The 27,601-nt window shown below is 41.3% G+C and overlaps 1 pseudogene; it reads left to right on the plus strand.

Annotated features, from left to right (window-relative positions):
- Window positions 1-17,959: 17,959 nt before the first annotated feature.
- LOC139002046 (syntaxin-7 pseudogene) lies at window positions 17,960-19,097 on the plus strand (annotated as a pseudogene).
- The last annotated feature ends 8,504 nt before the right edge of the window (window positions 19,098-27,601 follow it).

Here is a 27,601-nt window from a genome sequence, read left to right on the forward strand (position 1 = left end):
CTAAGAACAGGAACAAGGCAGGGATGCCCACTTTTTTGATCACTCCTGTTCAACATAGTACTGGAAATGTTAGCAATAGCAATTAGACAAATTGGAAAAGAAGATGTAAAACTATCATTATTTGCAGATGACATGATACTGTACCTAGAAAACCCTAAGGACTCCATAAAAAATTATTAGACTTGATAAATGAATTCGACAATGTAGTAGGATACAAAATTACTGCCAAGAAATCTATGGCATTTTTATACACCATTAAACTCTTAAGAGAGCAAAGAACAACAGTTGTCCTTAGTGAAATACAGATTTTGAAAGCTATTAGCATATCTTGTAAGAAGTCATCCCATGGCTCATTGATGGTCATTAAAAAAGAAACACAAGAAACTCTCCTGAATATGCATGTTTGTATCAGCTAAAATGGAAGGCCTGAGGTTTTGAAAACAGAACCCAAATTCACTGGCTGTTCTTACAGTTGTATCACATTGTTTCCTATGTTATGTTCTCCCATGTTGACAAAAGATAATGGATTAATTAGTATTTCTATTTTATTACCCTCATAACTTTTCTCTTTTCTCTAACCCAGTTTTCCCTGTCTTCCTTCACTCTTCTCTGTGGCTTCCTCCCTTTGGGCTTTGAGGCATTGGTTAGACATGCAGTTTTACAGACTGTTTCAGGAGATGTCCTTTGTTCTAATATTCACAGAAAAGGCTCAATGCACTAAATATACTATAGAAAAAAAAAGAGAGCACTTATAGTAATCCAACTGAAACTTAATGGAAGGGAAGAATCATTTTTTCTTGTTATTCTTGCTCAGTGATAAGCACTTCTCTAATAATTGCTCATTATATATTTGTTCTTAATAATGTAACACTATAAACTAGTATATTTCATGAAGAAAAAAACAAAAGTCATGGATGTTGCTCTATGTTTATTTTTATAATATGGTATCTCAAGTTGACTTCCTAATTAAGCCTTTGAAAGAAATCCTATCTAATAATAGACAAACATGGTAATTGACCATAACTTTGCTAAGCCTCTTATTAGCTAATAAGTGTGATATGCAAATTAACCGCCAACAAAGATGGCGGATAATTTGCATATTGCAGGGAGGGTGGGACAGCGCGAGCCGCCAGCGCGCCGCCATCCAGCGGGTCCCAGGCAGCAAGGCGGGCCAGACCCAGAAGCCCCAGAAGCCGCCTGATATGGCAGTAACTCTATCAATAAGGACTCTGAAAGTCAGTGGCATAAATGCACCAATTAAAGACAGATTATGAGGGTAAATCAAAAACAAAACCCACTTTAAATATAAAGACACATATAGATTAAAAGTAAATGAATTAAGCTACAGCCTGTTTTGCTCAGTGGATAGAGCATTAGCCCGTGGACTGAAGGGTCCCAGGTTTGATTCCAGTCAAGGGCATGTACGTTAGTTGCTGGCTTGATCCCCAGTCCCTATCAAAGCATGTACAGGAGGCAACCAATCAATGTGTCTTTCCCTTTCCCTTCACTCTCTCTAAAATTCAATGGAAAAATATCCTTGGGTGAAGATTAACAAAAACAAATTAAATGGATTAAGTAACATTAAAGAGATTATAAGAAAAATATATTCTAAATGTTGTTAGTTGTATAATGGTTATGTTTATATTATTAACACCTAAGAAATTGGGTAAAGGGTACATATAATATGCTGTAGTATTTTATAGTTTTTTTTTACATATATGAGAGTATTTCAAATTAAAATATTACAAAATTAAAAATTAATAAAATATTAATTGAAACGTATCTGCATTACATGAAAAATCTAATTGCTTTTAGCATAATTTATTAAATTGTGCTAAAATTTACAAGGGTTCAATTGAAAGGTATCTTAATTCTAAATGATATAATAGAAAATATATAATAGTGCAGTTATAAGCACTTATCTGAAAATACAAATTTAAAGAAGTGAATTTAAAGAAGGGATTAGCCAAAGAAAATATATGCACAACCCATGGACACAGAGAACAGTATGGTGATGGCCAGAGAGAAGATGGGGGCAAGAGCTGGGTAGAGGGGCAAAAGGCGGGAAATAGGGACATCCTATATAATAATAATAAAAGGCTAATATGCACATTGACTGAACGGCAGAATGACTGGTTGCTATGATGCGCACTGGCCACCAGGGGGCAGATGCTCAATGCAGGAGCTGCCCCCTGGTGGTCAGTGCACTTCCATATGGGGAGTGCCACTCAGCCAGAAGCTGGCTCATGGCTGGCCAGCGCAGTGGTGGTGGCAGGAGCCTCTCCCACCTCTGTGGCAGCACTAAGAATGTCCAACTAAGGGTTTAGACCTGATCCCTTGGGGGCCTAAGTCGGACATCCCCCGAGGGCTTTCTGGCTGCCAGAAGGATGTCTGACTGCAAGCTTAGGCTTGATCCCCAAGGGAGCGGGCCTAAGTTGACAGGTGGACATCCCCCACGGGGTTCTGGACTGTGAATGGGCACAGGCCTTGCTGAGGGACCCCCGCCGCGAGTGCACAAATTTTTGTGCACCAGGCATCTAGTCTATATATATAAAAGTCTAATATGCAAATAGACTGAATAGCAGAACAACTGAACTACCAAACAACCGAACAACTGAACAACTGGTTTCTATGACATACGCTGACCACCTGTGGGCACACGCGGAACATGGTGGGCGTCAGCCATGGTGGAATAGTGGAAGAGATGAGTGGGGGTGCCAGACCAAGGTGAGGCACTGGTCGCTGTCATCGGGGTGAGCCTCTGGTGGTTACTGAAAATTCCTTGCTCCTATGCGACACAGTCCCACCCGGTGCTCACACTTGCTGCTGGCACCATCCCCACTTGAACCTGCTGTCAGTGCTGGAGCTGCTGCTCGCACTTGCTGCCAGTGCTCAACGCCAGCCCGATCACTCAGAGCTGTCAGTGGGTATGAGCAGTGGCTGCTGGCCCCGATCACCCCTCAGGGCTTCTCCATCTCCCCCTGCTCCTGAGGGGTGATCAGGGTCAGCAGCTGCAGCTTGCACTTGCTGGTGGAGATGGCCCTGCTGCTGGCGCTGAAGCTGCCACTCACACCCACTGCTGACGCCGGCCTGCTTGCACCCAGAGCTGGTGCTGGAGCCATCGCTCGCACCTGCTGCTAGTGCCTGGCGCCGGTGCCTATCACTTGGTGCCATCAGCGGGTGCAAACAGTGACTGCCAGCCCCGATCACCCCTGAGGGCTTCTCCACCTCCCCCTGCTCCTGAGGGGCAATTGGGGCAGCAACCACTGCTTGCACCTGCTGACAGCGCAGGCCCCTGCTTGCACCCGTTGCTGGCGCTGGCCCCAATCACTCTGCGTAGTCAGTGGGTGTGAGCAGGGCCAGGGTCATCAGCATATGGGAGTGGTGGCAGCAGGAGTGGGGCTGCTGGCAAACAGGGGACCAGGAGCCACAGAGGAGGTGCCTGGCAGGGGCACAGAGAATGGGCCCAGACCTGTCCCTGTGCCCACCACAGCCTTGCAGCCCACAGTTCCTTTCAAGGTGCAGGAATTCATCCACTGGGCCCCTAGTCTTTTAATATATTTGTGGTAAAATGTCAATTTCCAGAATATTTTCTTTAAAAATATGGCCAGGAAAAAAATGTTTTCTTAAATTTAAAGTAATTGTTAAAGTTTAACCATTCAGTGGAACAAAAAAGAATCAAGTTCATTATGTCTCTATTTTTTATTACTTCACCCTCTCTCTCTCATCTTATATTGAGTTAGTTATCAAAGAGAGAATATCAAATGTTACCAAGTAGAACATGGCATGTCAAACTCAAGAAGAGAATTAGCAACTTTTCAAATTTATGCACTCATAATAAGCATTTTAAGGGTTCACAATGCAGTCAATTAACTGAAAAATAAATACAAGAGACCTAGACCACTTACAAAGTGCCGTTAGATGGCATTATTAAGCAGAGTGGATATGGGCCTCTCACTAGGAGAGGCAAGAGAAAATATAAAAGTGCACAAGAACACTCTCTAGAAAGCTCTCCCATATTTGTACATGCTGTCTGGTTAGAGTAGGCAGAAACTTGATACTTTTATTTCCAACCTTTGACCCTGGACATCTGGAAACACAAATTGAGTAAAAAAAAAAAAAAAAAAGGAAGTTTTCTTTTCTATTTCAGAAATGTGTGTGTCGGGGGGGCGGGGGTGGTGGGATTTAAGCATCTATCATCCATTCTGCTAGCAAAAGAGACTAATATTTATGCACTTGTAAGGAAGTTTGAAACATGGAACATTTGGTTAGAAAATAGACCTCCAGAATCTTGGCAATATCAGCACATTGTTATTTCTAATGATGGACTTAGGCATGTCTCAGCACTTTGATGTCCTAATTTAATAGACATTTTTCAATTCTGGAATTTGAAATATGGTGAAGAATTCTATATCAACATACATGAACAACACATCTACATTTGGTGTTGTGTGCATTTTAAAGTAGTTTTTATTTGTAATAAATTTTTAATTATTGTATTATATTTTAAAATATAACAGCAATAATTTGATTTATTGTAGTGGCTTTAATTTATTTGGATAATATTACAATTCAGGTTATGTCACAAAATATATAAGAAACCTTATTTTTTCTTTTTACATAAAATTATTTGTTGTGGCATATTAAATGTTTGTTTGAGCACTTCTAATATAGAAGCACTTAATTCTTGATGGCAAGACAAGCATTTATCCACATAAAGATAGATAGTATAGTAAGTGCAAAAATTCATAAAGTACAGGATCATAGATACTTGGGCTTAGTCATTTAGACATTTCTTACTGTTCAACCTTGAGGGTTATTTAGCTTTTCTAAGCCTAATTTCTTCATCTATGATAGGCATTTTGTTGGGAGTGTTTTGCAGGATTATCGTGAAAAAGAACAGTGATTATGCAGAACACAGGACAGACTCTATAAATGCCATTATAATAGCTACCCTTATCAACTTTGCTATTAAAATGTTGGAAAATTCATCCAGTATGATGAGATAAATTCCAGAATTATTCATTGCCCAGACAAATCTAATCTATGGCTGTGATCTTAATAAGTCTTACAGCTCCAGGGGTCATGGCGACAAAGTGAAAGAGAAACGCTCTTCCCCTTGCACACAGCAGCCACACACAGAGATAATTAGATGTTGGTCAGCTAAGTAAATAAATAAATAATTCTTGTGGCATTTGATTAAATTATACTGCAGTAACCATATCTATTCTATTATGATTATTAACTGTCATATGGTAAATGTTATTCATTAGTAATGGAGTCTACTCATTACACACTGAAAAATATTCTTTTAGTATCATATAAAAGACATTATATTACCACGTAGTTTGCCAAAACGAATTAACTTGGAAATAAAAGCAATTTCTATTTGCAGTTTATTTATTGCCTTTTATGAGGCTGACTCGGTATTTTCTGTTTTGTTTTGTTTTTAATTGTCTTGCCAGGATTGATTTCTTTGCAACATTTTGATCCATGCTAGAAATTTATACTTAGCTATGAGGCAAGAATTCAAAATATTTATGCATTCCCAAAAATGTATGTACATCTAAGAAGCACCATTCTTGAGTTTTTGATATTATCTGTCTTAACAGGAATTAATTTATATTCTTATCAACTAATGCCTAAATTTATAATATTGAATATACTCTATGCTATCTAATAATAATGTTTTTATTTAAAAAATAGTTTAATACATAAACACTATCATTTGTATTTTTCAGTCTCTACACAGAAAAAAACAGTTTATATTTATACAATTATATTAATTCCAGAATTATAATATTTTAAATCATTGAAAATAAATAACTGAAAAATAAAAATAAAGGCAACACCTCCATATCTGTTTTGTGGAAGAAATGAATAGCTAAAGTACAAGTTTCCAAATGTTCTCTTGAATCTGAGTTTGCTCATAGATAGGAGGGCATGTAACCACATTTAGTTTCTTTAAAAAGTGCATGCTTTTATTTCCCGCATCTACAGACTTTATTATCACCATAGGAGTACAAAAGCAAAATGTTTTTGGTTTCTTTCTTGATTTTTGTCTTTCTTTTAAAATCTCATGCCTGTTTTCTTTTCCTTTGCAGTTCACACAGCATAGTGCTTTCTGAAAAACACATGCAGTTTCCATTATCTATGGAGCCTGCATGAATCAATGAGAGAACAGACCCTACTACATAGTATCTTTCTTGTGTGGTATTGTGAGCACCTGGTCTTCCTAATGGCAACCGCTTTGACCAGTTATTTAGGCACTTTGTTTATAGTTAGGGAAAACCATTTTATCTATGACACGCAGAAGTGGACCCCTTCTAGATGGCCACCTGTCTTTCCACATGGCCAAAATATGGGACTTTCATCTCTCATGTAGACAAGTATTTTTACAGGCATTCCTGGTTGTGCTTTGGTGAGAGAATTCAAACATGGATAAAAAAGAACTGCTGTACTTATGAATGTAAAAGAAAATGTAGCATGTGGATAGTTTATGGCTTTTCTAGTCTAGCTCATCATTGATTGGGAACAAGAAACAACCATTCTGTCAAATTTGGAACCCAATTAGATTTTATACTGAAAATTTAGAGTGAGCTTCTAGCTACTGGGTTCCATTTCCTGTATTCAATATCTGATTCTCTGCATTTATCACAGAAGTAACCAAGCAATAGGAATGATTGTATTCTATAATGTGTATGCTACTTACCACAGCTGTGTGAATTTATAGTTATTTCTGATAATGAGGAAGATAATGCACACTGTTTTAGAACAACTTAAACAAATATCAAGAGCCACACAAGTCAAGGGCATAGCCCAGTGATGGTGAACCTTTTGAGCTCGGCATGTCAGCATTTTGAAAAACCCTAACTTAACTCTGGTGCCGTGTCACATATAGAAATTTTTTGATATTTGCAACCATAGTAAAACAAAGATTTATATTTTTGATATTTATTTTATATATTTAAATGCCATTTAACAAAGAAAAATCAACCAAAAAAATGAGTTCGCGTGTCACCTCTGACATGCGTGTCATAGTTTCGCCATCACTGGCATAGCCTATTCTAAATTTAATGGGAAAAGCAATTGATCTGATTTACTTCTGATCTTGTCTACTATAGATTCCTAAATATTCTTTGTTCTGGTGGAAGAAATTCCAACCAGGATTGGCATAACAGTTTTGCCTTCTAAACTTTTATGTCTGTTAGGTATGGGGAAAGAGAAGACATTTTTTATATGGGCTGTGATGGTTAATTTTATGTGTCAGCTTGGCTAGGCCACACATAGTACCCACATTTATTCAAACATTATTCTAGATGTTTCTCTGAAGGTATTGTTTTAGATGAATGTAACATCTAACTCAGTAGACTTTGAGTAAAATAAATTACTCTCCATAATGTGAGTGGGCCTCCTGATCAGTTGAAGGTCTAAATAGAAAAGGACTGACTGCTCTCAATGAAGATGCAATTCTGCCAGCAGATGGCTGTCAGACTTGAACTGCAGCATCAGCTCTTCACTGAGTCTCTAGCCTGCCAGCCTACCTTGAAGATCAGGTATTTGCCAGCCTTCACAAGGACAAGCCCCAATTCCTCAAAACCTTTCCCTTTAAATCTATATTATCTATCTAGTTATCATCTATCTATCTATTAAATCTATCATCTATATCATCTATCTATCTATCATCTATCTATCTATCTATCTACTACCTATCTATATATCTATCGTCTATCTATCTATCTATCTATCTATCTATCTATCATCTATCTACCTATCTTCCTATCATCTATCTATCATCTATCTATCTACTATCTTTCCATACTATTGGTTCTGTTTCTTGAGAAACCTGACTAACCCCTAGAGTATCCAGTCTTTTCCACTTTTCATTTTAGTTTACACCATTTTAAAATCCCTATAGAGTCATCACCTACATTATAAGATTGTAAATTCTACTCAAAGAGAAATATCCAAGATGCTGAAAGGAGCACCTAAAAAAGGGGGGGGGGGTGGAATTACAATTGTATTTCATAACCATAGCCACCCGGCATAGGTCTATTTAAAGTTAATAATAAGGATATCGGCCAATAGAATCCAAACTCAACAAGGCTGCCCAGAATTCAACTGTTTGATAGTCAAAATTATTTCCTAAATAATAACAAAGAAAGAAAGAAAGAAAGAAAGAGAGAGAGAGAGAGAGAGAGAGAGAGAGAGAGAGAGAGAGAGAAAGAAAGAAAGAAAGAAAGAAAGAAAGAAAGAAAGAAAGAAAGAAAGAAAGAAAAAAGAAACATAATGGAAGGAAAGAAGAAAGAGAAGGGAAGGAAAAATTGAAGTACATGTATAGCCAGAATCTGACTGAGTTTACATAATTCAATCCTCATTTTAGGAAAACTGACTCTTGAAATTTTTAACCAATCTAATATTTTAAAGGATAAAGCCAATATATAAAGACATGAGAAGATTATTGACATTGTGTTCTTCAATACCACAAACACCAGAATTATAATAACACTAGTAGCCCAGTGCATGAAATTCATGCACTGCAGTGGGGCGCGGGGAAGGGGCCCCGAAGTCTGGCCTTCACCATCTCCAATCTGAGACCCCTCAGAGAATGTCCAACTACCTGTTTGTGCCCACACTTTTAACAGATAACAGCTCCATTGTTTCTTTCTTATGCTTAAAACCATTGGAATTAGTAGGTATTCAAAGTGTGTATACATTTTGGGGGGACACCCTGTATATCTCTAGTCAGTGGTGAAAGAAACCAACAGCAGATTTGGAACCCCCAGACAGGGAACCTCGCTCACTCCCCACATGTCTCCCCACTTCACTTTCCACCTCCGTGGGCAGCAGGAGAATCAAAGTTTTCTCTCATTAATTCAGAAAAGCACGTCCTGTCCTGTCACCCGCTGCCTGGCAGGAGTGTGCTAGGCCCCAAGCAAGCAAGGCTCAGTCAGGGCAGCCTTCGGTCATGGGTGCTGGCACCCAAAGTGCACATTCCTCCTCTACAGTCTCCCCTACTATCCCACTGTTTCACTGCGAGGACGGAATTCCTCTCCGCCTCTGGGTTCTTGATCTTGAATGCTGACCGAAGGCACCTCAGTGAGGGCCGCCTGTGCCCACCAGGTGTGTCTATCTGCACCTGCTCCTGCCTTAGCACCTGCATTAACCCCCCAGAGGTGATCTCATAGCTGCACTGGCCTCTGTGGAAACAGGGCATCACCAGTCGGCCCTCTCACTGTCATCTCACAGGTGCCCACCCTCAGCACCCAGAACACCCAGACACTCTCCAAAGGACGTGAGAGCATCAGAGGGGATGTGTGCACATCCTGTGGGGGTGTTAGGCATGCCGGGTTGATGGAAGTGCTGTGGAGAGGCAGGGGGAACTTGTGCACGCCTTGATTTTCAACTGTTGTAGGCTTGGGAGGGTGACGGTGTACTGGGGGATGTTCGCATGCCAGGGAGGGATGTGCACACCAGAGGCCTCTGGCTTTGCAGATCCACAAACCCCAGTGGTGCGGCCAGGAGGATGTCAGTCTGGCCCGCCAAGGTGGCTGTCCCTGCGATCCTGCACCTTCTGGGCCAGGAGGCGGATCTTGCAGGCTCCACTTGGCGCACTCACAGCTGTCACCACCACCATGTGGGGAGTACAGGCCGCCCTCTGCTGACCTGCCTCCCCTGTCCAGAGGCTCTCTGTGCTGCTCACCTTCCCAGAGTGACTGGGGCTGGGTGGAAGCCAGGCATCCTGCCCTGCCCAACCCCAGCTGATCTGCCCCTGTGTGAGCTGCCCCCCACCCGGCAGGGTCACAGATCCGTGTCTTGGTCCCATGGACAGCCTCAAGCACTGCCCCCCGCCTGGCAGGGTCACAGATCCGGGTCCCGGGACCACGGAAAGCGTCAAGCGCTGCCCCCCATCCGCCAGGTCATGGATCCGGGTCCCAGACTGCCGACAGCCTCAAGCACTGCCCCCTGCCCGCCAGGTCACGGATCTGGGTCCCAGACCACGGACAGCCTTGCCCACTGCCGCCCACCTTCAGTGTGCAAATTAGCTTCCATCTTGTTTCTTCAGGGTGGGGGTCCCCACTGGGGTGCCTGGCCAGTCTGGGTGAGGGGATGATGGCTGTTTGCAGCTGGTCACACCCCCTTCAGGGAGGGGGTCCCCACTGGGGTTTCTGGCCAGTCTGGGTGAGGGGCTGAGGGCCGTTTTCAGGCTGGCGGGTGACTGAAGCTCCCAACCTCTCCTTTTCTTCTTTTTTCTTTTATTCTGAGATTTATTTACCTTCTATGGCTGTCACTGGAGCTGACAGCCAGCTTTAGCTCTGAGGCTCAGCTCCAGCTCTGAGACCTCGGCTGCTGAAAGCAGGTACTGGGTTTGTGTGGGTTCTATTATTGAAACACTGTTGCGGTCCTTCTGGCTGAAGCCCAGCTGGCTGAAAGCAGGTTTCTGGAGTTTGTTTAGCTTCTATACTTGCAACATTGTTTCTTAGAGTGCAAGCTCAGAGGCCGGCAGTGGCAGGCAGGGAACCTTGGCTTTCTCCATCACTGGAGCAAGCAAGCCTCCTGTTCGCTTCAGTGCCTGGCTGCCAGCCACCATCTTGGTTGGCAGTTAATTTGCATAAGGATATGCTGATTAGCCAATGGGAAGGGTGTCGGGGTTATGGTCAATTTGCATGTTTCTCTTTTATTAGATAGGACTAGAGGCCTGGTGCATGAAAATTCATGCACTGGAGGGGAGGGTCCCTCAGCCTGGTCTCCCCCCTCTCACAGTCCAGGAGCCCTCAGGGGCGGGAGGCGACCCGGAGATCAGGGGAAGGCAATGCCCCCATCACACCTCTGCTGCTGCCACTGCTGGAAACACCAGCCTCAGCTGGCCCTGGTTACCTGTGCCTCGGGCTGGCCCTGGGCAGCTGGGCAGCTGCCATCTGAGGCTTGCCTGCACCTCAGTCAGTGGGGGGTGCAGGAGAACCCAAGGTGGGGCTGAAGGGACTCTGGTGGCAGGCATGTACAGTAGCCGGCCCCAGCTGAGGTATGGAGTACACTCTCAATGACATGAGTTATAACTTCTGATTTGTTGGACACCACAGTCAGGCTTCGGCTTCAGGGGAAGGAGAAAGATAGGGATGGGCATCTCGTTGGACAAGCCTGGGTGACCTGTCAGTCAGTGGGGGCTGCAGGAGGACCCGAGGACCCTGGCAGGGCTGAGGGGACTCCAGTGGCAGGCGTGCAGAGCAGCCAGCCCCACCCCCACTGTGGGCACCGCCATCTGTGATGGTGTGGTGGTCAATTTGCATATTACCTCTTTATTATATAGGATGAGACATTATGTCCTTGCAATTGTTAATTCTTGGTCTGTATCCCTCTTGACACACACACACACACACACACACACACACACAAGTAAGGGAAAGATAATACTTATTAATTTGACAAATACTTATTGAGCACATGTTATCTACCAGATACTATTCTCGGCCCCAGCAATACAACAGTGAACCAGAGAAATAATTTCTGTCCATAAAGATTTTACAATCCAGTAGGAAATACACAGAAATAAAGAGAAAAATCACACTACAATTGAAGAAAGTGGTGTGATTGGAAACTTAGAGTATATGAGGGAGCATGATGGAGACACAGTTAATCTGGTCTTTGATATCAAGAAAGAAAGTTGAAAAAAAGATGGAAGGAAACATTAGGGTGGTAGAGAGGAAGGTAAGTGTATTGAGGCATATGTCATTGATAAAGATGAGTTCAGTGATCCAAATCCAAGTTTCCCCATTTCTGTATAGAGGATCAGCATTATGAAAAAATTGCTTCTATTCACTTTGTATGTGGGAATCCAGTCTTTGTATTTGTATGCCTAATTTTGATATATTAAAAAAAAATACAACTTAGTGTATAAATGCTTAGAATTTGGCATGATGCTTCATTCTGTCATTTGTAACTCTGTCCACAGAAAACTATTAATGCTATATAAACCAGTGGAAAGGAATGAAGGACATGATTATGCAGACATTATTAATGTTTCATTTTGGAGTGCAGCCAGAGATATATATTCAGCCATATACAAACTCTACAGTTACAAAACCCCCACGTCAGTGCCCTGACTAGAAACAGCAAAGAGCTAGAAGTGAGACCAGCTTTTCCCAAACTGTTCTTTTTGTGGTGTTCAGATGGGTTCTGGAAAAACAAACAAAAATACCCCACAAAACAATAATACTGATGCTAGTAATATTGTTTTTTAAAAAAAGTATCATGCAGGTTGGCTCAAATATTACATCGATTTAGATAGCTATATTTAGGCAAAAGTTGCCTGAGGTAGGTGTGCCACCTCAGAGAAGGCTAGGAAATTGATGTGCAATAAATGAAGGTATGGCATTCAAACTGCCCACCTACACTCAGGCAAACCTTTCCAATAACCACCTCATCATATGTCATCTTGTAAATTACTGGTGATTCAAATTGTGTGTTTGTTATATATCTGGTGCTTTTTGTATATTAAGCATATAAAATCAATCTAATGCAGCCCATGAAGCCATTAGTTTTTCTGTGAGACAATCTTTTGTTTGTTCTTTACGCAAGCAGCTATTCAAGTTCATGAGTGTTTGATACTTGGGAAATACATGACATTTTAAAACTTTTATAGTCATTCTAGAGGCACTGGATGGGGAGTGGTTCCCCTCAGCCTGGCCTGTGCCCTCTCACAGTCTGGGAATCCTCTGGGGATGTCCTACTGATGGCTTAGGCCCATTTTCCAGGGAGTGGGCATAAACCACACTCTGGCCTCCCTCTGCGGGAGGGGACTGGATGGGCGATCAGGGGACAGTGCCACCCCCATCACCCTGCTGCTAAGCTGCTGCCACCAGGCCAATCAGGGAACAGTGCTGCCCCCCCATTCACCCCTCCACTGCTGCTAGTCACTGACCCTCCCCACCATTGCAGTTCCCTCCTTCTGCCTGCTGGCCCTGCCCCCGCCAACAGGTCGTTCCACCATTTGGTTGATTTGCATATTATGCTTTTATTATATAGGATAAGTTTAAGAGATGCCTTTCTGAATAATTTTAATGAGAATAATTCACTGGTATATAATTTCAGTGAATCAATCTTAGAATAGGGATCAGGAGCCTGATCATCAAAGAAGTAAGCTAATTAAATAAGTGAATCATTTTTATTAGGAGTGAGATACTTTTTTTTTCTCTCACATTGTGAAACTTAAGTAAAAGTCATGTGATAAAGTGAAAGAGCTAATGGACTTGTGTACATAGGCAGTAGAAAAGTTTCTACTCCTTTTTTCATGTTTAAAGTGAACACATTTCTGAAAATAGAGTTCCCATTTGAAATCTCACAAAATGCTGGCCTTTTCCTATTATAATGAGTGAAGAGGAAAATACAATATGCCATATGGTATTTCTATTGCTATATATTACTAGATTATCAATCCATATTACATGTTAAAATAAATACATAGTATGCTATTGCAGGCATTGGTAGCATAGTGCTTAATATATTATACTAGAGGTGTTCCATAACTATTTGATGAATGGATGAATGTATAAGTAAAGAAATATAATGGAATGGATATAAAAATTTGAGGCTAGAAGTCTTTTTTGGATTCAGGTTCTAGCTCTACTTGCCATAGTAATTCAAAGACAATTCTCATTTCTGGACTCCAGGATATTTTTGTAAGAATAAAAAGAGATTGTATCTAACTTTATAAAGTTAGATACATTTATTTCTGTTATTGCCATTATTGACATACATAGTCACAATACTAGTATCCCAAGTTGCTTTATTGAAGAAAAGTCTGAATTTAGTATCCCAATGAAAAGAAAGGTATTTTTTGGAGGTAGTAATTTGGGAGGAATTCTAATTAGGAGGAACTCCAGTTGAATTAAGAGCAATTCATGTTGCCGAAACCGGTTTGGCTCAGTGGATAGAGCGTCGGCCTGCGGACTGAAAGGTCCCAGGTTCGATTCCGGTCAAGGGCATGTACCTGGGTTGCGGGCACATCCCCAGTGGGAGATGTGCAGGAGGCAGCTGATCAATGTTTCTCTCTCATCGATGTTTCTAACTCTCTATCTCTCTCCCTTCCTCTCTGTAAAAAATCAATAAAATAAAAAATAAAAAAAGAGCAATTTATGTTGAAGGAACAGCAGCCTCCTGATCACCACACCCTCTGTCTGAGGAACAGCAGCTGTGTGTGAAGCCTCCCCCCACCAGCCAGAGGAGCCACCACAACTGTGAACAGCACCCACCAGAGGCCCTGCTACAAACTGAGGAGCAGCTGCTACCACAACTGCCCGAGGAGCCACTGCCACCCAAGGAGCAGCCACTGAATGACTCAACATCTAGATATGGCTGTACGATCAAACATGGGTAGACAAAGAAACCCTCAAAGGAAAGAAAAGGAGGACTCGCCAGAAAAGCAGCTAAGTGATACAGAAGCATGCAACATGACAGTAAAAGAATTCAGATTAAGGGTCCTAGAGTGCATAAACTGGATGGAGGAAAAAATCAACAACTTATGCAAGAAGCAAGAAGAAACAGATGAAAAAAAACAATAAATTATGTAAGAACCAAGAAGAAATGAAGAGTGATATAGCTGCAATAAAAAACAACATTGAAAGTTTCAACAGTAGACTAGGAGAAGAGGAGGACTGAATTAGTGAATTAGAAGACAGGGAAACAAAACACACCCAAACTGAATAGCAATTGGAGAAAAAAATTAAAAGACAGGAGGAGAGCCTATGGGACAACATAAACGAAACAACATATGAATATTAGGGGTGCCAGAACAACAGAAAGAGGAACAAGGATTAGAAAACATATTCGAAGAAATAATATCAGAAAACTTCCCAGAGATGGGGAAGAAAAAAATCACACAAGCACAGAGAGTCCCAAACAAGGTGAACCCAAAAAGACCCACACCAAGACACATCATAATTACCAAGGCAAATGTTCAGGACAAAGAGAGAATCTTACAGGCTGCAAGAGAGAGACAGAAAGTTACATTCAAGGGATTTCCCATTAGATTATCAAATGATTTCTCAACAGAAACACATCAGGCCAGAAAAGAATGGACAGAAATTTACAAAGTGATGCAAAGCAAAGAACTGAATCCAAGAATACTCTATCCAGAAAGGCTATCATTCAAAATTGAAGGGGAAATAAGAAGCTTCACAGACAAAAAAAAAAGGCTAAGGGAGTTTATCACCACCAAGCCAGCCATGCAAGAAATGCTAAAGGGACTGGTGTAAAAAGAAGAAATTAAAACCTCAGAAAGAAAACAACCACACACACAAAAAGAAATGGCTACAAACAAGTACCTTTCAATAATAACTTTAAACGTAAACGGATTAAATGCTCCAACCAAAAGACATCGAGTGGCTGAATGGATAAAAAAAACATGACCCATATATCTGTTGTCTACAAGAGACCCAACTCATTAGAAGGGACTACACAGACTAAAAATGAAGGGATGGAAAATATCTTTCAGGCAAATGAAAAGGATAAGAAAGCTGGGGTAGCAATACTTATATCAGACAAAATAGACCTCAAAGTGAAGGCCATAACAAGAGATAAGGAAGGCCACTTCATAATACTAAAGGGATCAATACAACAAGAAGATATAACCCTGATAAACATATATGCACCCAATGCAGGAGCACCCAAATACATAAAAAACTCCTGGAAGATATCAAAGGAGAGATCAACAACAATACAATCATAGTAGGGGGCTTTAATACACCACTCACATCACTAGATAAATCCTCTAGACAAACAATCAGCAAAGAAACAGCAATCCTAAATGACTCAATAGATCAGATGGACTTAATTGACAAAAAAAAGAGCAATTTATGTCCCTCCAATACAGGATCCAGTTCAGGATTAGATGATCCATTTAGTTGTCATGCTTAAGACATGTCATGCTTCAAGATCTGACAACTAAATGGCCACCAAATCCCTCAGTTTGCAACTGTGAACACCTAGTGGCTACTGCCTCTGGAGAATAACTGCCTCTCCTTTCTACCTTCTAAGTCTTACCAGAATTCTGTCAATTGGCTGACTATACTAGTAAACAGGCATCATAGGCATTCTGGGAAATAAGACTGTTGGCCTGAATGCTCTTCTCCAAGCTATGTGAATGCTCCATTCCCTCATACTGTTTGTTGTACTGACCAGTTATCCTCTCACTTTACCTCTAAACCAGATTTCTCAATTTTTGCACACTTTGGGTCAAATAATTATTTGTTGAGAGGGTAGGGCTCCCTGTGCATTGCAGGATATACGGCAACATCCTTGGAACTCTACCCACTAGGTATCACTCCCCATTTTACTAATAAGCTTGATGAAGGCAAGAACTTTATCTTGTACACTAGAGGCCTGCTTCATGAAATTCTTGCAAGGGGCTCGCCCTCACAGCCCTGGCTGTCTCGGCCAGCCCTCTCAGCCGCTCACAGCATTGTCAGGATGGTTGTTCTGCTGTTTGGTCTAATTAGCATATTAGCTCTTTATTAATAGGATCGTTTTATCTCCAGTGTGTACAATAGGTGCTCACTTATGAACATCAGAGGATATCACAGAATGTTTTCATTACTCCACTTACTCAATATGACCTGAAGTCATTCAACAATAGTCATTCAATAACAACAATAACAGCCCAAATTGCCAGGATGAAACTAATAATTAGATACTGGCATTATTTTTCAAGTAATCAAATACTTGAAAATATGGATTTTAAAATATGGATTAGGAAATAATCACTGAATGAAGAATTGATTAAATTAGCATATATGCATTTTATTCACAAAATATATAAGGAAATATTGGAGCTTAAATGTTTATCAAAATTAGTCTTAGCCCTGGTCAGTGTGGATTTTGGGTTTGATTCCTGATCAAGGGCACATACCTGGGTTTCAGGTTCAATACTGGCCCAGGTCAGAGTGTGTGTGTGAGGGAGACAACCAATTGATCTCTCTCTCTCTCTCTCTCTCTCTCTCTCCATCTCTCCCTTCCACTCTCTCTTAAACTCAATGGAAAAATATCCTCAGGAAAAGATTAACAACAACAACAACAAAAGATTAATGTCTTCATGGATAATTAAACTACTGAAGTCATGAAGCCATAGGTGCTTTCCTCCTCATGGCTTATTGAACATCATTTGCCCTGTGGGGTTGTGGCATTTGCTTAACAGTATTCATTGACATCACAACTTCTTCATTTTGTAACTTCATCACCATGATTCCTGAAGTTATTTGAATTGAGCCCTGATTCAGGAGTTCCATGAGAAAGACACAACTACCAGCAAAGTCCTCCTCAAACTAGGAAGGAGATTTTCTTCCATTAACCTGTAGATTTAAAAGAGACCTGCAAGGGGCAGTGATGAGAAAAAAAGGCCCTTTACTCAGGCAGCCAGACTGACTGAATAATCCAGGCAGTCAATGTGACAATCTGGACAGAAATCACAATCCAAGTTAGCTTTCCAATCACCTTTGTGAAGGAAAATATAGGACAAATGTTTAAAAAAATAAGTTAAGAATTTTAACTATCAAATCTATTTAATAACAGACCTGGAGAGTATTATGCTAAGTGAAATAAGCCAGTGAGAGAAAGACAAGTTTATCAGATGATCTCACTTATATGGGGAATATAATGAACAAAATTAACTGATGAAAAAAAAATAGTTCCAGAGACATGGAAGCATGCAACAGACTGATGAATTTCAGAGGGAACCGGGGGTGGTGGGGTGGGGGAGGGGGGTGGAGAGACAGGAAGAGATAAACCAAAGAATTTATATGGATATATGCATAATCCATGGACAGACAATAGTGCAGCAGGCCCAGGGGTAGGGGGATGGGGAGATCAATGGGGGAAAAGGGGGAATATCTATAATACTTTCAACAATAAAGATAAATTTAAAAGTAATAAAAAATAAATAAGTTAAGAAATTTAACTACCATAGCTGGGGACGCGGCGCCCGTGGGAGCCTCTTGTCGGAGGGGGAGGAGGTGCAGGAGCAGGAAGCCAAGGAGGTTGCGGTGACTGCTTAGAAAACTGTATAGCCCACCAACATCTGATGAAATTAGTGACTAAGCAGATCAACCATGTCTTACACACCAGGAACCATTGGTGACCCCACTCAGCTGGCCCAGCGTATCTCTTCCAACATCCAGAAGATCACACAATGTTCTGTGGAAATACAGAGGACACTGAATCAACTTGGGACACCTCAAGATACTCCTGAATTGAGGCAACAGCTGCAACAGAAGCAGCAGTATACTAACCAACTTGCTAAAGAAACAGATAAGTACATTAAAGAGTTTGGATCTCTGCCCACCACCCCCAGTGAACAGCGTCAAAGGAAAATACAGAAGGACCGCTTAGTGGCTGAGTTCACAACATCACTGACAAACTTTCAGAAGGTCCAGAGGCAAGCTGCTGAGAAAGAGAAAGACTTTGTGGCCCGAGTGAGAGCCAGTTCCAGGGTATCTGGTGGTTTTCCTGAGGAGACCTCAAAAGACAGGAATCTTGTATCGTGGGAAAGCCAAACTCAATCTCAAGTGCAAGTGCAAGATGACGAAATTACAGAGGATGACCTCCGCCTTATCCATGAGAGAGAGTCTTCTATTAGGCAACTTGAAGCTGATATTATGGATATTAATGAAATATTTAAAGATTTGGGAATGATGATTCATGAGCAAGGAGATGTGATAGATAGCATAGAAGCCAACGTTGAGAATGCAGAGGTACATGTTCAGCAAGCAAACCAGCAGCTGTCAAGGGCATCAGATTATCAGCGCAAATCCAGAAAAACCATCTGCATCATCATTTCTCTCCTTGTCATCGGAATTGTAACTATTGGTGTCATATGGGGAGTGAAAGGCTAAAATTATGAAGGAGCACAGTGTTGCACTGTGTTATCTAAATTATGTAGGAAAGCTCCTGCAATCATGTTTTTTTTTTACTATTATTTTAAAGGTGTTGCATAAAGGATGGCTCCCAAACTTTTTATTTGGGGGGAATTTTCCTTTGGATCAAATATGACATTTCCTAATACTGAAAGTTTTTCTAAATATCAGTGCTGGCATAACTTCCATGATTTTTGGTCTAATAACTTAGTTTTTGCCCACATTGTATGTGTCTTTCATGTGTAATTTATTTATCCTGTTGACTTCATTTTGGGAATTAATAAATTTAAAGGTGTGTGTGTGTGTGCGTGTGTGTGTGTGTGTGTGTGTGTGTTTTGTGGGCATCTGTCTCTCTTGTCACAATGTAACATGCACCCAGACTTGTGTTACTTCAGTTAAAAATCACAAATTTAATTTGGATTAGGGCCAGCAGAGGAAATATTCTCAATAACTTAAAACAAATTGACCTGTTTCTGTTGGCTTTTTTTTTTCTGGTTTATACCAGCACAGATTATCAATTCAACTTTTACTGTTGTCTTCTCTTAAGACCCTTGATTATTCTGAATGAAGTCAGTGAAAAATTCCCTACTATGTTTCAAATACCTGATGTGTATATATTAAGCATTTGCTGTAGATTGCCTGGTGAAATAGTAAGGGTAGATTGTTTTTACATAGGCTCTGTTTAAATCTGACATTTACTGAAGAATGTGTAGTCACTTTAAATGTGTGATGTGATTTGGAAGGAGAGTATGACAAATCAATACCTACTGTGCTGGAATTCTAAAGATCTCAACCTGTTACTCTGCTGTGCATTTCCACAGCTATTGTAATGGAAATTAATGATCTTGCCTTAAATCCTGTAGAACAATGGTCACATTTGTATCCTGAGGTAAAAAATATTGGGGAGGTAACTGTTCCACAATTAATGTTTTTCGGCACCCAGCACTTAAAATATAGTGTTTATCTTGAATACCATTTTGTACCATCTTCACTGGAAAAAAATGCCAATTAAGTCACTTGCCTTTTTTGAGTCAATGTTGTTTTAATGCACTAATCTGAATACTGTAAAGAGGATTATCTTATTTTATAGTTTGTATTTCATATTGTTCTTATATAGCAAGGGCAGTGTTTTATATGGCTGCTATGAGCTTCAAATGGGAACAATAAACAAACAACTAAATAGGTGTGTGGGTGATGGGTGATGCAGGGAGAACTCATACTTTCTATCTGTTCTGAAGTCAGTGCTAGCCCACTAGGCTCTTTGTAAATGCAGAAAGGCCTGCTGTTTCATGTCACACACCAGTGTCTTATGGCTATGGAAGTCCCAATGGCTTTCACAGATCACTTCAGTTGTGTGGTTTTTGTGTGTTTTTTTGTTTTGTTTTGTTTTGTTTTTGCCACAGTTGTACTTGACAAATGTTATTATCATAAAGACAAATGCATTTATTTATTTTATGGTAAGTTCCCAAGAACAGCAAAAGCACTTAATTTTTTGGCATGATGTGAGCACCATTATTTAAAGTGTAACAATTTATAAGTGATTTTAACTGGGACACAAATCAGTGACTAAAACCAGGAACTTCAGTGACTTGCATTCTTTTAAGAATCATTAATTTTGAAGGGGGACATTTGCACAAAATATTTGGAACAGAAAGAATAGTCTTGATTAGAAAAAAAAAACAAAAAACCATTGCAGTCACCAAAATTTTAAAATTCTTGAAGTGTTCCTTTAGGTTTTAAAATCGCTTTGAAAGGTGGCAAAGCTTACACTATAGAAAATAAAATTAGAGTTGTTTTAATGACTGTCAACATATCAGAATTGTTTGAGGCAAACTGAGTCTCAAACTGAATAAGTTTCCTTATCAAACGACACATATTGTTCACTTCAGTGTGCTCCAAAGATATGCTGGATGACGCAGACTGAGGTTAACCAGCTTCTGTTCTTAAGCTGAATGACAGTGTGGCATGAATTATTTGGCCATTGTATTGGTTATTAAATATTATGAAAATGTTTTGGTTTTGCACAGTGATCGATGGTAAAAGAATAATTGGTGTTATTTCAACATAATGCAGGTTGTTTTTTTAGTGGGCATGGGATCACTCCAAAAATATGTAGATATGGATACAGATGGAACTCAATCTAGGACAGCAAACCTTGGGCACAGCATCTGGAGTCAGGCCTCTGAGCATGCCCTGTTCCCATGGCAGCATCTGCATCGTTGACTGAGAACACTGCTCCGTGGAAAGGTTGCCACTGAGTCCTATGGGGTCTTCACTGCTTTTGTTAAAGATGGCAAAATTTTCTACACAATAAAGTGTTTTGAACACCAAAAAAAAAAAAAAAAGGAAGTTTAACTACCAAACCCAGAAAATGCACTATCAACTTCTAATTATTATTCCTGAGCATCTGTGTTCACCATGTCTCAGAAAAACAAGAAAATGAACTTCTATTTGTCTCTCTTAAAATACAAAATGATTCAATATTATGATAAATCAGACAGCACTAAAATTAATAACTATCAGGTGCAGTATATTATTATAGTAATTTATAATGCACACTGTAACTCCTCTAGTGTGATAAATGATCTTTCTAATGACAGCTCTACCATATTATATCAACTAACAGAATTTCACAGAATAGCATACCTCAGAGTTACATGATTTTTATTACAAAAAATTATATTAGGAGAAAATGTTTTGAATTCTTTTTCACATTATGTTTCCTTCTTCTTAATGCAGGTAGTATTGTTATATACTACTAGAGGCCCGGTGCATGAATTCATGCACCAGTGGGGTCCCTTGGCCTGGCCAGTGAGATCAGGCCAAAACTGACCCTCCGACATCCCCTGAGGGGTCCTAGTTTGCGAGAGGGTGCATGCCAGGCTGAGGGACCCCACCAGTGCACAATTTGGGCTGGGGAGGGATGCAGGAGGTTGGCCAGCCAGGGATGGACCGCGAGAGGGCTCCAGGGCATGTCTGGCCCATCTCAGTCCCTATCAGCCAGACCCCAGCAGCAAGCTATCCTATTGGTAGGAGCATCTGCCCCCTTGTGGTCAGTGCACATCATAGTGACTGATTGACTGGTTGACTGTCTGCCCCCTGGTGATCAGTGCATGTCATAGCGAGTGGTTGAGCAGCCTTAGCATATCATTAGCATATTATGCTTTGATTGGTTGAATAGCTAACTGGAAAACCAGACACTTAGCATATTAGGCTTTTATTATATAGGGTTATTATTATGATGTAATCCTGAGTCTTCAACAAAGGCACTAATAAATAAGAGATTAAGGATGCTTTGTTCCAAGTCTGAAACACAGAACTTGGGAACCCTTAACAATACTATGGAGGACAGACTTTAAGGTGGCCCCAGTGAACCTTACTTCCTGGGGTTTACACTTTGTATAACCTCCTCCTCTTGAGGGAGAGTAGGACTTGCTTTTTAAAATTATATATATATATTATTAATTTCAGAGAAGAAAGGAGAGAGAGAAAGATAGAAACATCAATAATAAGAATCATTGATCAGCTGCCTCCTGCACTCTCCCTACTGGGGATTGAGTTCACAACCTTGACCAGAATCAAAGCCGTGCCCTTCCTTTCAGTCTGCAGGCCAATATCCTATCCATTGAGCCAAACTGGCTAGGGCAGGACTTGCTTTTCACTAATAGAATGTGGAGAAGATGATGAGATGTCACTGCCATTATTATGTTATGGTATATGGGCAAGGTCATAGGATGTCATTCCTATGATTACCTTACATTATTTAAGGCTCCACCTTGTTAGTAAACTTGCTCTAGAGGTGCCATATGCATCACTGCATTTGAAGAAGCAAGCTGCCATGAATCTTAAAGCTGCAAAGAAATGAATTCTGCCAACAACTAGAGTGAGCCTGGAAGTAAATCCTTTCTCAGTTGTTTTGATAAGACTACAAACCAAACCTGCACCTTGATTCCAATCTTATGGGACCCTCATGAGACCCCAGCTTAGTCATACCCCAACTGTGGGATATAACAAATATAAACTATTTTAAATCACTATGTTTATAGAAATTTGTTGCACAGCAGAAGAAAACTAACACAATTATACTAAAGGTACCTTGTCCTAAACTTCTGGTCTAATGTTATCTAAATCGAATTTTTTGAGTGGTATTAATACAGTTTCATAGCCTACCTGATTTTCTTTTTTTTGCCGGGGCGGGGGGGAAGGGAGTAAGGGCCCAGAAAAGTATGTTCCTGAAATCTTAACAGTTCAATAAACATTAACTGCCTAACTGACAGACCTTTATTTTATATATATGGTAGAATGGCATATATCAATAAGATATTTTTCCACTTTAGAAGGAGATTATAGCATAGTGGAGAAGAAAACAGAAATGGGTATTTCAATGGGTATATCAATATGCTATTCTCATAGTGTATGGGAAATGGGGAAAAAAGGGGTGGTAGAGATACAGATGACTTCTTTGATGAGCTGATTCTAAAATGGAAATTGTTATCCAGGGTAAAAAAGAAAATATGCCTTTTTGAACTTCTATGCATTAAGAAATTGATTAATGGTATTAACAGTAACAATTAAATGAATAATATTTATATATTCTTCGCTATGTATTGTTCAAAGTGCATTATGTAATTAATTCCTAGACACATCCAATAATAGAGATATTAACCTCATTTTATAGATGAGGATACTGAGAGTTTAAGGAGCATCTCACTAGTGGCAAAGATGAGATTCATTCCCCTAACTTGTCCATGACTTCTGGATCTCTTATTATTATACTAGAGGCCCTGTGCATGAAATTTGTGCGGTGTGTGTGTGGGGGGTCTTCCTCAGCCTGGCCTGCACCCTCTCACAGTCCGGGAGCCCTTGGGGGATGTCCGACTGATGGCTTAGACTAGAGGGCCTAAGCCATCAGTCAGATATCCTTAGCCCTGCTGCAGAGGAAGGAGAGGCTCCCACCACCTCCACTGTGCTCACCAGCCATGAGCCTGGCTTGTGGCTGAGCAGAGCTCCCCCTGTGGGAGCACACTGACCACCAGGAGGAAGCTCCTGCATTGAGCATATGCCCCCTGGTGGTCAGTGCACATCATGGCAACTGGTCATTTGCTGTTGGGCCGAATGTGAGAGTGCATAAACCAGGCCAAGGGACCCCACCAGTGCACAATTGGAGCAGGGGAGGGATGCAGGAGGTTGGCAAGCCAGGGAGGGACTGCAGGAGGGCTCCAAGGCATGTTCAGTCCACCTTGCTCAGTCCTGATCAGCTGGACCCCAGCAGCAAGCTAACCTACCAGTCAAAGCATGTGCCCCCTGGTGGTCAGTGCACATCATAGCGACTGGTCAACCGGTTGACTGTCTACCCCAGCCGTGGGAAAACTATGGCCTGCGGGCCAGATCCGGCCCATTTGAAATGAATAAAACTAAAAAAATAAAGACCGAACCCTTTTATGTAATGATGTTTACTTTGAATTTATATTAGTTCACACAAACACTCCATCCATGCTTTTGTTCCGGCCCTCCGGTCCAGTTTAAAACCCATTGTGGCCTTCGAGTCAAAAAGTTTGCCCACCCCTGGTCTACCCCATGGTGGTCAGTGCATGTCATAGTAACTGGTTGACTGTCTGCTCCCTGGTGGTCAGTGCATGTCATAGCAAGTAGTTGAGCAGCCTTAGCATATCATTAGCATATTGCGCTTTGATTGGTTGAATGGCCAACCAGATGACCAGACACCTTGCATATTAAGCTTTTATTATATAGGACTAGAGGCCCAGTGCACAAAAATTTGTGCATTCGGGGGGGGAGAGAGGGTGCCTCAGCCCGGCCTGTGCGCTCTCGCAGTCTGAGACCCCTTGGAAGATAATGGCCTGCTGGCTTAGGCCTGCTTCCGGGTGGCAGAGGGCAGACCCAATCCCTAGGTGCAGCCCCTGGTTGGGCTCTGAGCAGGGCTGATTGGGGAGTTGGGGTGCCGCCCCCTGTCATGCACAGAGCAGGGCAGATGGGGAGGTTGCGATGCCACCCCTAGTCAAGTTCAGGGTAGGGCCGATTGGGGGGTTGGGGCACCGCCCCCTGTCACACACAGAGCAGGGCCCATTAGGGGGGTTGGGGCTTCGTACCCTGTCACGCACAGAGCAGGGCCGATCAGGGGGTTGAGGAGCTCCCCCCTATCACTAACAGAGTAGGGCCAATAGGGGAGTTGGGGCACCGCCCCCTGTCACACACAGAGCAGGGCCAATCAGGGGGTTGGGGCGCCGCCACTGTCACACTCAGGGCAGGGCCGATGGGGAGGTTATGGCTCTACCCTATCACACACGGAGCAGGGCCCATGGGGGGGGGGGTTGGGGCACCACACACTGTCACACACAGAGCAGGGCCAATCAGGGTGTTGGGGCACTGCCACTGTCACACTCAGGGCAGGGCCAAATGGGGGGAGGTTAGGGCGCCGCACCCTGTCACACACAGAGCAGGGCCAATCAGGGGGTTGGGGCACCGCACCCTGTCACGCTGATCCCAGTGCCAGGAGGCCTCAGGGCTCCGCTGATTCCGGTGCTGGGAGGCATATTACTCTTTTACTATATAGGATAGAGGCCTGATGCATGGGTGGGGGACGGCTGGTTTGCCCTGAAGGGTGTCCTGGATCAGGGTGGGGGTCCCCACTGGGGTGCCTGGCCAGTCTGGGTGAGGGGCTGAGGACCGTTTTCAGGCTGGTGGATGACTGAAGCTCCCAACCTGCCCTTTTTTTCTTTTTTTTTAATTCTGGTCTAGCTTTAGCTCTGAGACTTGGCCCCAGCTCTGAGGCCTCAGTTTCTGAAAGCAGGTATCTGGTTTGTTTTGGTTCTATAATTGTAACACTGTTGCCGTCATGCTAACTCCAGCTCTGACATCCTGGCTGGCTGAAAGCAGGGATCTGCGTTTGTTCTATAATTGAAACAATGTTGCGGTCCTGCTGGCTGAAGCCCAGCTGGCTGAAAGCAGGTTTCTGGGGTTTTGTTTAGCTTCTATATTTGTAAGAATGTTTCTTAAACCGCAAGCTCAGAGGCCGGCAAGGCAGGCGGGGAACGTTGGCTTCCTCCGTCACTGAAGCAAGCAAGCCTCCTGTTCGCTTCAAGCTGCCTGGCTTCCAGCCGCCATCTTGGTTGGCAGTTAATTTGCATATCCCCCTGATTAGTCCATGGGAAGGGTAGCGGAGGTACAGCTAATTACCATGTTTCTCTATTATTAGATAGGATTATGCTCCATTTTGGGAAAGAGTTATTTGACCTACCACTTCCTTGTCCTTCTAAATTTCATGCTCCCTTCATTTCCTTCAGTTCCCATGATTTTCTGATCTTTATTTAAAGAACCAATTATGCTTTATTACAATTATCATACAATGTATTTGTCACTCTGAATCGTATGTAAATTGTTTGACAGCTGAATTGTCCAAATTTCTATTGATTTCTCATTTTTATCACAGGCCCTGAAATAATAGTACCCAATAAATGATGAATAAATGAATGGATATTTTAGGGTCTCTGTAGGCAAAAATAATGCTCATTTTTATTGGTCATGAAGATGATGTCTAAGAAAGAAATCCTGCATATTTCTGAGAATTTGCTCCAATCTTACTTATACTCATTTTTAGTATAACAAACAAGCAGATGAATAAATAAATGATAGATTTATAGTTGCATGGATAGGTACATAGATATATAAATAGAAAGATAGACAACTATGTCTAAGTAACGTAAAAGTGTACTTCAGGGGAGTGTATTCTGCTTACTTTATACCAAACACTGTGTTACATTTGTGACATATTTTTTTTATTATTCTGTCAGGAAGATAGACATATTATTTTACCAATAAGAAAAGTGAAAATTAAAGAGGTTCTCAGCTCATCCTAAGTCACATAGCATATGAATGAGACTGTAATGGGAACTCAGTCTAATGTTCATGTCTGTACCCTTAACTACAACACACATTGCCTTATATTTAGGTCTATATTTTGCCTTCCCAGTTTTTGCTTAAATCAATTGTTTTGAGTTAATTACATTCTAAGTAGTAGTATTTTGAGACCATTTCTGAAACAGTTATGTCAGGCATTGAAGTAAAAAAACAATAGGTCTTACTGACTAGTGGAATGGTGGCTTACCCCCAAAATTTTCACATCTTAATCCCTGGAAACTGTGAATGTGATTTTATTTGGGAAATGGTCTTTGCAAATGTACTTACGTAAAATATTTTAAGATGAGATAATTCTGAGATACCTGGATGGGCCCTAAATCCAATGGCAAGTATCCTTATAAAAGACAAAAAAGAAAATAGTCACATAGAGAAAAAAAACCTTGGAAGACAGAGGTAGACATTGGAGTGATACAGCCACAAGAAACACCTGGAGCCATCAGAAGCCTCGAGAGGCCAGAAAGGACTTTTATAACCTTTGGAGAGATGCCCAACTCTGCAGATACTTTAATTTTAAACTGCTAATCCCCTGAACTATGAGAGAATACATTTCTGTTATTTTAAGTCATCAACTGTTTGGTAATTTGTTATGACAACCCTAAAAATCTGATATGCCAACTATATTTTGTTCCTATAAAAAAAAAAATAATAATATCTTTCTTGGCAAAAAAATAAAATAAAATAAAAAATAAAAAACCTGAAAGTCATACTTTAGGCAAACCTGTACCTCAGGTCTTTGAACCCTGTAAAATTATATATATATATAT

This window comes from Myotis yumanensis, unplaced genomic scaffold (assembly GCF_028538775.1).
Source record: "Myotis yumanensis isolate MYYU_CA2020_CCGP unplaced genomic scaffold, mMyoYum1.0.hap1 SCAF_2, whole genome shotgun sequence".
In the NCBI taxonomy this organism is placed as follows: Eukaryota; Metazoa; Chordata; class Mammalia; order Chiroptera; family Vespertilionidae; genus Myotis; species Myotis yumanensis.